Below are 11,717 nucleotides of genomic sequence, written 5' to 3'. Positions count from 1 at the left end.
AAAAGATCAAAGCCAATCCATGTTGTGCCAAATTTGGTGAAGACAAAGCTACAAATGCTGCAGACCAAATCTGAGGAAAGCAAAGGCAGAAGGCAATTTTATTTTGAATCAAATGGAAGACAACATTAAACAAACAAAATTTTATTTGTAATTTGTAAAGAGTAGTTCTTAAGTTGCTTTCAAGTAGGCCCCTACCCTTGTTTCGTTTATTCCATTGAACAATGCCCTGTGACTAAATCCAGTTCTTTAAAGAAAATTATTCTTTGTAATTGATTAACAAATTTATAAATTAAATGAATCTCAAAACTTCTATGTAAAGCCAAGCTTTTGTCAAATTAGTTTATCTTTAAATTCAATTTTCAAACTCAAATTATCTTTGATTATGCTTTATCAGAAGATAAGTACAAAGGGTCATAGCATTGCGTATCTAATGTCTTAATATAACCTAACCTAAAAACATTTTTTTTTTTATAGCAATCGGAATAAACTAGGTTGGTATTAAAAGAAAATGCCAAATGCCAATCACATGAATTTAGAAAACTCTCCCCCAACTTGCTTTTTATATCCACAATTAAACCTTCCATATATCTTGTCTCTAGAAATCCTTACCCAACACACCAACTTCACCTTCATATTCGTCAATGCAATATATAAATATATATATATATATATATATATTTGCTTTCTACCATTTCTTTATTGTCAAATTATCAAATTAGAGGAAAATCGATAACCGTTAACTTGTATATCTTTTCAATTTTGCCACTACAAAAAAAAAAAAAAAAAACTCGAAACCACATTGGCATAGTTTATTTGTAAAGAAATTGATTACATTATACATAATATAGATTTTTAAAATTAAAATGAAATATAATATTTTAAATAATTTTAGCATCCACATGCCTACTTTATGTGTAGACATAGGACATCAATTAATTTTTAAGATCATATATAACACATTTTTTTACGAACGAACTATTATAATATAATGTTGAAAATTTAGGAAGCAACAAATGATATTTAAAACTATAGGAATCAAAACGATATATGATCTTAAATTGAGGAATCATAGGTGCTATTTACATTATATATAAAAATAAATGAAAATTAATCATGTAAATAGTTATCATAATGTATAATTTGGATACTCAATTGTTAGAAGTAAAATATTTCAAAAATTATGCAAAAACAAAAAGAGTTATCACCAATTTTTTTAAAGCGTGATTTATCACTAAAAAAGTTTATCTTTTTAATAAAATAATAAAATTAATTAAAATTTTGTTAAAAAAACAATTTTGGTATACGAAAACATGATCGAGTTTAAGAATCGGTTACGTATGACGAAAGATTAGTACTCTCACAACATCCATAAATTGATACCAATTAATAATGCATTATTTTTTATATTGGATAAAATAATTTTAATTTGAAATTTAATACTAATTCCCTTTATTGTTTTTTGAAAAAAAAAAGAAAAAAGAAAGCAATTTTAGTAAAGTTCCTTATTTAGAAAATATCAAAGTAATCTTTAATTAAAGAATTACTTTCAACTTCTCTAACATTTTATGTAGAATTTGAAATAACTTTTTTCGTTTAAGATTTATCACAACATTTCTTCTAAAATAATAAAATAACATTTTTTGTAAATGATAATCATTAATGACTCTCCAACATCTAGATAGAGTATTAATAATCATATTTCTCATAATATTATTTTAATTTTATTTGTTCAAAACTAAAAAAAAAAATTTAAGAAAACTTTTATGCAATAAAAAAATGAAAAATAATATAATTAGCATTAAACATCAACAAACATATATATATATGCATTATAAATAAGTACATTAATTTTAAAAAAACAAAACATATGTAAATGATTATTAAATGTGAATTTAGAAATCAAATCTTCAAATATAAAGAAATCACATTGACTCTCTAACATTTAGGTAGAATAAGTGCGTTTTTTATATTTAAAAATCTTATTTGATTATTTTTATTATTTTATATTTGTTGTTTTAATAAAATGAATTTATTTTGAATTTGTAGAAATGTATGAAAATTTTTAATGAAATAAAATTTTCTAAATACCCCAATATTTAGATGGCATTTGGGAATAGATTACTTCATAAAAGGTTTTTATGTAAATATTCATAAAATTTTTTAAATACCCCAACATTTAGGCGATATTCGAAATTTAATTAACTTACTTGCATTATATTTATGATTAGATAAATATAATTATACTAAATCAAATTAAAATTAAAATCTCAGCAATTTAATACATTTTGCCAAATCAACAACTCAAAATAATTAAATATGGACTTGTTAAAAAATATGCATGCAAAATAAATAAGCAAAAAACTAAATAAATTAAAATAGATTTACCATAATTTGGATTCCAAACCCAATTTAATAGAAGAGTCCAAAGCAAGTGAACTGAGGCTGGGGCTTTGTTCGCAGCTCTATTCAGTAGTGGGCCCAACGATACCTGTTTGACTATTCTTCTCTTTTGTTTTTAGCTTATAAAAGTTTCTCTTTTTTTTTTTTGTAACATCATTTCATCACCCATTTTTTAAAAAAATTATTCTTCTCCTTACAAACCCAAACCTCCCTTTAAAATAAAGATTCTGATGTCATTGTGTCACCACCATCGCCATGCCCTGTCATTGCTGCTGGCATTGATTGGTGATTTTTTTAGTTGCTGAAAAAGGCCCACAAATTCTTTTACTCCTTTTCTTTCTATTTCTAGCTTCTATTTTTCATGAATCTTGCTCGGTCACCCTAGATCTGAACTCAAATTTATGGCTTTTTATCTTTTTTCGTAGTTTTTCATTGTCTGATTTAGCCAAGATTTTAGTATTTTGTTCTCCTATCATTCCTCTTTTTTTTCACCATTGTCAATTGCCTAAAGGTAGTCGTCACTACTCGCACTACCTCTGTCATTTTTTTTCGTGGCTTTTAAGGTTATTTTTCTTTTTTTTTTGTTTTTTATTTAAAAAAAAAAGAATTGACCTCTTTTTTTGTTTTATTTTACAAAGCTTGCTTGGCACTATGTTCCTTATTATATTGGTGAAGACTAATTTTTGTTTGACTTTTTTTTTATTTTTTATTACGGTTTTTTTTTTTTTTACATTGGATGATTGGCTAGCAGTGGTAGCTTTAGGTCTCTGGTGTTGATGCTATTTGGGGTTGGTTCTGAGATTGATCTCTTATGTTCTTCATTGGGGTTGAGAATGGTCATGGGTCAAGGTTTTAGAATTGTTTTGCTAGGGATGTGTAGGCTCTGGTGTAGTTAAGGCTAGGTGGAAAAAGGTATGGGTGAGGGTTCAATGCATAAAGATTCTAGGGGTGTTAGGGAGTTAGCCAAGTGGTTACACTGATAAAGCATGCATAAGGACTATGTGAGGGACTAGATGGATTTGCAAGTACAAAAAGGCTGGTCGCGGGGATGCTGTGGTAAGGTGGCTTAGGATTTTTTTTCTTGGAGATGAGTGCTTGGGATTGTGGTGGTTTAATGAAGAGGCATGGTGAATGGAGACATGGTGAATGGTGGCATAAAGTTGCTTGCAATGGTGTGAACAAAAAGTGCAAATGTTGAGATGGTGAAGGTTTGTTTAAGGCTTATCTGGGTTTAAAGGAATAGATGGTTGAGCTCTTGCTAAAAATGGGGGCTAAGGCTCTCCAAAGCTTAGAGTTGAATTTTCGTTAAATGGGGTAGAAGAGGCTTGAGCATCTGTGGAAGAGAAGGGTTTCAATGGTGGTTAGGGTTTGAAATAGGGATGATGTGGGTGCTTGGTGTGTGGTTCTGGTTGATGAAAATGCTCCCTCGGATGCTGGTGCCTAGGTGTTTAAATGAATGTCCCCCCTCTCAAGTCCTGAAGGCGCTGGGTTTATCAAAGAAAATTTTTGTTCTCATCATCTTCAAGCTATTTTTGTATGGTCATGGTTTGGCAAGGTAGTAGATGGTAATGGAGTAGGGTATTGGCGTTAGCCTGTTATATACAATGGCTAGACTAAATTGGTAAATGGTTATCGACCACTTCCTCTTATTTTATTTTATTTTTTTTGTTTTTGTTTGTTTTTTTTTTAATTATAATAATAACAATAATTTAACTAATGAATGATTTGTTTGTGTATATATATTTTTTGTAATTTTTCAATTAATTAAATTAATACTAAATAATAATAATAGTAACAATAAAATAAGATTAAAAATAACTAGTTTAGAACAAGTTCAAATCAATTTGATTTAATGCTTAAATCAACTAAAAATTGTGCAAATTGAGCTCGAAAAAAATTTGTTTAAACTGACTCAAATAAAAACATATAAATTGAATCTAAAAAAAATCAAACAAATTCAAATTAATCTGGACAAAATTGGGTGTTTATAACAGCAATGCATAAAATTTTTCACTTTTCAAACACTGGCATCATGTTGACAACTATATGATCATACATAATGAACAGCAAGTAAAAATTGCATACCTTAAGTTTGTTGTGTGAGGAAAACTCTAATCTTCCAGAATACAAAATTTTTTTAAAAATAAATAAGTTTCTTATTCATCAATTAAAATATCAACATTTTTAAAGTACAAAGTGTTTAATAATCTCTAGCCACTCCTAAATTCATTGTATAGAGATTTGAGTATCTAACACATGTTTTGTTATTCTATGAGCTGCTTCTTTCCTATTTTTTTCTTACATGATTAAATATGCATGAGAAAAAAACTGCGAACAAGGTTTTTGCTTGTTTTATTATTGTGCCTATGAAAGACAAATCATGGTTTGGTTGACATATTTTCTTGATAATGGAAAGAGTATCTCCTTCTAGAACAATGTTAGTAAACCCATTTTTCCTCTGCAAAAGTTAAACCTTGAGCCACTGCCATTACCTTCACACAATAAGCATCAGTTTTTCATGACACAATTTATGTACAGACCCTTCTAACCTAACCCACAACATCTCTTACCACCATTCCAATTCCTCTAAGCCTCCTATTTCCATCCACCACACCATTAAAGTTTACTTTAAACTACCCATATTCTAATGGTTGCCATTTTTGTTAGAGCGGTTCCCTTTTAGCTTATTATTGCTCTTGTTCTTATGTATATTTAAGCAGTTATTCCTCACAAAGGCTACTATCAATCTGGCCTTTCTTTATGCTTCCTTATGAGTTTTTTTTTTTATTTTTTTCGTCTAGATAGCCTACATTGCAATCATAAATAAGTGAAAATTTGAAGATTCACTATTCTTTGTCACATGGAGTAACTATTCTAGAGTGTCTTTATATTCATTTTGCATCTCCTTCCCTAATAAATTCTAAATGTTTGCACATTTCCTTTGCACACGAGCATTCAAACATTGCAAGAAAAATAGTTTCTTTTGCCACTCCACATTTTATGCATGTAGCTCCATGGATTATCTATTTTTTCTCCAAGTTTTGATTCGCTAAAATGTTTTCCTTACTAACTTTTCATACCAAGATTTTGACCTTTGCTGAAACTTATGCTATCTAGATGTTCTACCAGAGCTTTCTATATGAAATGTAGTTCTCATTTCCTCTCCATTCTCTTTCTTATCTTATGCCATTCTTTATAGCAACCTATAGCCATTTTTGCACACAAGCATTCAAACATTGTAAGAAAAATAGTTTTTTCTGCCACTCCACATCTTATGCATATAGCTCCATGGATTATCTATTTTTTTTCCAAGTTTTGATTCGCTAAAATGTTTTCCTTACTAACTTTTCATACCAAGATTTTGACCTTTGCTAGAACTTGTGCTATCTAGATGTTCTACCAGAGCTTTCTATATGAAATGTAGTTCTCATTTCTTCCCCATTCTCTTTCTTATCTTGTGCCATTCTTTATAACAACCTATAGCCACTTTTGACTGTATATACCCCTTTATTATCATAATACCATATCGTTACATCCTTTGAACCCAGTTTGCTTAAAAGCGGTGCACATATTGATGTGGCCTCCTCTAGTTGAAACATTTCATAGATTAGATTCTATTTTCAATAGTGTGTACCATCATCTATCAAAGTCAAAACCAAACTATTCCTCTTCTATAATCCTTTCGGTGATTTGATCACACTACAATAAATCTAATAATTTATAATAATTTGTCTATGTGGCACATTATATTTTATCACATAAAATAGGTAAAAAATGATGAATAATATATTTTGTTATACTTTTATATTGTTTTGATATTTTATATGACAATATATTAAATCATCACAAGATAACATCATTAAATTCTTGCTGCCAAATTTTACCTCCAAATTTATTTGGTTGAAAATTTTTTTGTGACGTTTTAAAACTCCATACCTTGTTTTATGTATTTGGTTTTGGTAGGAGTTATATTACTAACCATATACTACATGCTACTAGGAGCATTACATCCAGCATGGCATTATTATTTTTTTATTTTTTAAATTCAAGTGTGGTCTCTTTTATTAATTTTTTTTATTGAATTCAAATTTACTTGATGAATGAGATGAGTATGGCTTGTTGTTCATCTCACATTAATAGTTTATCAATTAATAGCAAAAGAGAAAAATGGTGGAAGAAAAAATTAGTTTTTTCTCACCCTTAAAATTATAAGAATCTAACATCAATAGCAAAGGTCAATCTATTAAAGTTAAGTAGGAAAGTGAAAGATACATAGTAAATTTGAGATCATTTCTTTCTCGTTTAACAAAAAATACTTACTAACTTCAACTTATTGTAAAGCTTGTTCTAGAATGACAATGCCAGGTTAATTTTTATGTTTATTAGATTCTAATATTTTTGTTAGTTGATTGGAATGTGAGAATTTGTATATTCTATTCTTATGGATCCCATGATCTTGTCTTATTTTGATCTCATTGTCTCTATTGTCATTTAATGTTTATTATTAATTATGTGTTGAGTTTTAAGTGACATAAACTCACAATCAACATAATCACCATCAACATAAGATTTGAATTAAGAGATTCAAAACATGCTTTTGATCACTACCTATTTCATAGTTTTGATATTCTTTGTTTTTTAGACAATATTATATGATTTTAGGATTAATGTTAAAGAATGTATTACATTTAAAAACAATGCAAATATTTGGATGATACTTTATTATTTCTTCTTATTTATATAGGATTGTGTAAGAACAATATTATTTATATTAGATTATTGTAAAAAAATGACAGTGATGATTTATGACATTCAATATTTTGTTACCATTCTAAAAGAAATTTTTTTTATATTAAAATGGTTAATTTGTGACTCAAAAATATTTTTCATAAGGATTATAGTATCGTCATATTCAACTAATGATTTTTATTTCAATAAAAAAAATCAATTTGTAATTGGTGATGAATTTAATTGACACAAAATTATCATATCGTCACCTAAATTAATCGTTGTATATATATTTAGTGACATTATAAATTTTTTTATGACATTATCTTATAAGCATGGTGACATTAATTATGTCACAAATACTATGATAATTTAGCTTTTGTCATTAATATATAAAATTTTATCATTTATTTTGTGACGACTATAACAATTAATGACTTTTTTTCATATATAGTCGACAAAACGTAACGTCACAAAAAAATAAAGCATAAGGTGACATTTGATTCTATCATCACTTTAGATTCACAATAAGTGATGATATTTTGGTATCGTTACATTAGACCTTTAGCAACATTGCAAACCTGTTGTGAAATTTAATTTTTTGCCATAAAATATATATAGTGACAATAAATAAATAATTAGTGATATTATTCTATACACCGCTAATGGCCAAATTTATTATATGTCATAAACCTTTCAATAAGTGGTAGCCACTTGTTTTTTCAAATCTTCACCATTTTCCCATCATTAAATTTCCACCTTATTCCTTGTTTGAACAAAGCTTTTGTTGCCTAATGCTTCTCCATGTCATAGAAGGTTGATACTCTAACTCAGAATCTATGAAAAATACGTTTGTAAAATATATTGCCTTTAAAACATGGTGGAACAATGTTCCTATGTTAACCGCTATCTACTAGCTTTGTTCTGTTAACATGACTTTGTTAGAATCACCCATATATCAAAAGCTCATTCTTTCCTCAAATTTGGATTTACATATCTTCTTCCAATTGAACTAGTAGATGTCTTTCCTTTTCTTATGTGCTACCACTAATATTTGTGAATCAACCCATAAATTTCATCACACAATGACTTTGACAATAAAAAACAACTCATGGCAGAAGACTAAATGGCTTGGTGTATGGACTTAATGAATACCTCTTTTCACCAATGTGATAGAGTTTGTTGTCCCTATCTACTTGTTGATGCACTAATTCTTTCCTTTAACTCTTGAAAGGCTCTTTCCTTTATCCTTCCTTATCATCAAAGGAAGTCCCAGATTTTTACCCATCTTCATGCTATTCAAATGTTTAACTTCCAATGATAATCCATTCAAATAATAAGGAAAAAATCTTTAACAAAAATGGAAACAAGCTACTCAATTGTTATGCTAGTAGTAATATTGATTTGCTTTTTAAAATTTTCTCTCAAGAGATCTCAACACATGAGATAGAACAGATATATGAAAAGAAGGTTGGCATAAGCATTTTTATATAGAGGATGGCCAACCATGACCTATTCTTAATAGGTTTTAAACCTTGTTTAATTCTTCTTTTGTAAGGTTGGCAATAGGTAGGACACCAGCTAATTTTGGAGTATCCATTTTTTAACCTGATTATTGATCAAGATACCTAAGTTTGATAAATACTTAAATCTTTTTTATTTTGGTTATCAAAATCTTACTTATATAATATAGGAAATACCTATTAACTACCCAAACCCGCTAATACTTTCTTATTAAGTCAAAATTTGATTTTTAAAGTCAAATTTAAAATTAATTTTAATATATTATTACAAAAAATTAAATAAATAAATGAAAGTTAACTCATAAAAATGAATTATAGTTAAAAAAATAATTAGAACACTTAATGAATTAATTTAGTTAAGCATTATATTAATAATAAATAATTTATAAATAAAATATATAATATTAAAAAATTAATATTTACGTTTGGGTTCAAGTTGTAAGTATCCTAAAATCATTACCCATATCCTATCCAAACTCATGACAGGTAGTAAATTTACTACCCAGTTATAGTATACTATAATCCTACTTAATCAAACTAAAAAATGCAAGGTACCTATTGCCATCTTGACTTTTTTGGGCTTTTAATTTATTTGGCCTAATAATTAAGTCCAATTTAATCAACATGATTTAATCATTCACAAGCTATGTTCTATTTATGTGCGATCCATTAGGTTTCTTATATCTTGCTATAAATATAAACATTGTAGTCTTTCATTGGATTAAATGAGTCAAACCCTAGGAGTTCATTGTTACTTCTCCTATTAACTAATCTTATATTTATAGATAATGGTTGTCATCTAGCAATGAGCATAACCCCAATTGTTAAGAAAGGTCAATGAAGTTTGACCAACCTATCTATGCTTAGTGTTTCAATATGATTAGTATCATTTTATCAATATCCCAATTTAATATTAAGTATAGATTGGTGTCTACTCAATTAGTTTAATCATGTTAAGTTTCTGGTCAATTACTTAACTCTTTAAATTAGTTTTAAAACTATTCCAAAACTTCATTCTATTATGACCAAAAATTTTTTGAGTTAATTCTTGTTAAGACTAATTTTTTTAGTTACTCAAGGTGATGAATCATATATTAATCACAAATATATCTTCATATGTCTCATGTTATATCAAACAATATCTTATTAAGGCATCCATGGTTAGGACCATGATCAATCAAGTCAAATTAAAGTAACCTAAGGGTCAAAAATGCCTTTAATTATAATTCAATAATCATTTAAACCCTTAACATTTTATTACAATCAAGCAAACCCTTAATCTTATTTTTCGATTCAATTAAACTCTTAAATGGATGAAAACTAGTTACATTACAAACTTTAGTCAATTAACCCATGAACTATAGTCAAATTAAACCTTTTGAGGGATCTCAGAGAGAGAGAAGGGGAGAGAAAATAAAGAAGAAAAAAAATTTTCTTTAATTATCACATACATTAATTGTGTCACATAACAAACTTTAATCCATTTTATTAATATCACAGGGAAATTTTTTTTAGTTGACAAAAAAATTAACAATGTTAACTTTTTCATTCAAATAAGGCCTTAATTGGATGCAAATAAATATTGAAGGGATTGATTAATTATAATAAAAAATAGGAGCTCGGATGATTTTTAAATTATGGTTTAGGTTTTTTTTAACCCTTTAGCCATCAAAGTATAATATTCAACATGACAAAGTTGTCACAAACATTAAAGGGGTGTTTGATTAGAGGGAATCTAAGATTTTCTCCCATAATGTTGCTATTGGATATTCAAATTCCCACGTTTAGTTTGAAAGTATCAGATTCTTGGGGTAAATATTAGATTCCTAATAATACCCAAAATCATAAAATCAAAAACTCACCTCTCTTTGTGATATTTTAAGATTCTGGGAAAAAAATGACTTTTGTCCCACATTTGACCTTAATAAAAACCATTTCCTTTTTATTTTACTCCTATGAAAATCAACGTAAGAAAAATAAGCAATTGTGGATTACTTTTGTTTTAATTTTTTTTAATTGAGTATTTTTTTTATATTTTTCCACTTAAATATTGTGTTTGTAGGCCTTGAAATGCAATAATTGTGATTATTTATGACATTTCTTTGAATAGAAAAACAATATTTGACTTGATGGCTTTTGATTTAATGAGTATTTATTATAGATATGGTAATTACTGCGTTTCTTTAAATAAAAAGGTAATATTTGGTATTTAATTTTTTTAATTTATTTGATTCGATAGCTTTTGATTTGATGAGTATTTTATTATAGGTATAACAATTACTCTATTTCTTTGAACAGAAACACAATATTTGGCATTTATTTTTTTTCTACGTTTGACTTAATGGCTTTTGATTTAATGACTATTTATTATGGGTACGACAATTATTGCATTTCTTTAAACAAAAACATAGTATTTAGTATTCAATTTTTTTATCTGTTTAATTTGATGGCTTTTGATTTAATGAGTATTTATTATGGGTTTGTCAATTATTGCATTTCTTTGAAGCTAAACGCAGTAATTGTTCATTGTATTTGTTCAATTACTGTGTTTCTTACATTTTTTGGATGAAATTAATGTTGTAATTGATGATTAATCTTTTTTTTTATAACTCAAATATTATGTTCCTTATGTTCCTTGCATTTCTTAGATGAAATTAATAGAGTAATTGATGTATTGTTATGTTTATTATGTAGTGAAGGATATTATAATAAAAATATGTTATTAAGTATTCTTAGAATTTTCCTAACCAAACATAAGAATCTAAAAACAAAATGCCATAAAAAAACATACTCTCCCTCGAAATCACACTTTCTCGAGGATGACACTTTCTCTGAAAATCTAAAATTCCCGCAAACTAAATGCCTCCTAAGTAACTTACCAAATGTTATTCTTATAGCGGGTCATATTCGATGAACTTATTCTCAAAACAAACACCTACATTTAATTTAAGTGTATCAAAACTTCTACTTATAATACTAGTTCTTTGTTGTATAAACAAGAGTATAATCATTTATCGATCTCAATAAATTTATCAATGTTTTATCTTAACAAAGCATTAACTCAAA

The sequence above is a fragment of the Durio zibethinus genome, chromosome 25, assembly GCF_047325235.1.
Source record: "Durio zibethinus cultivar Kanyao isolate XHJ-2024 chromosome 25, ASM4732523v1, whole genome shotgun sequence".
NCBI lineage: Eukaryota > Viridiplantae > Streptophyta > Magnoliopsida > Malvales > Malvaceae > Durio > Durio zibethinus.
This window is presented reverse-complemented; position numbering follows the sequence as displayed.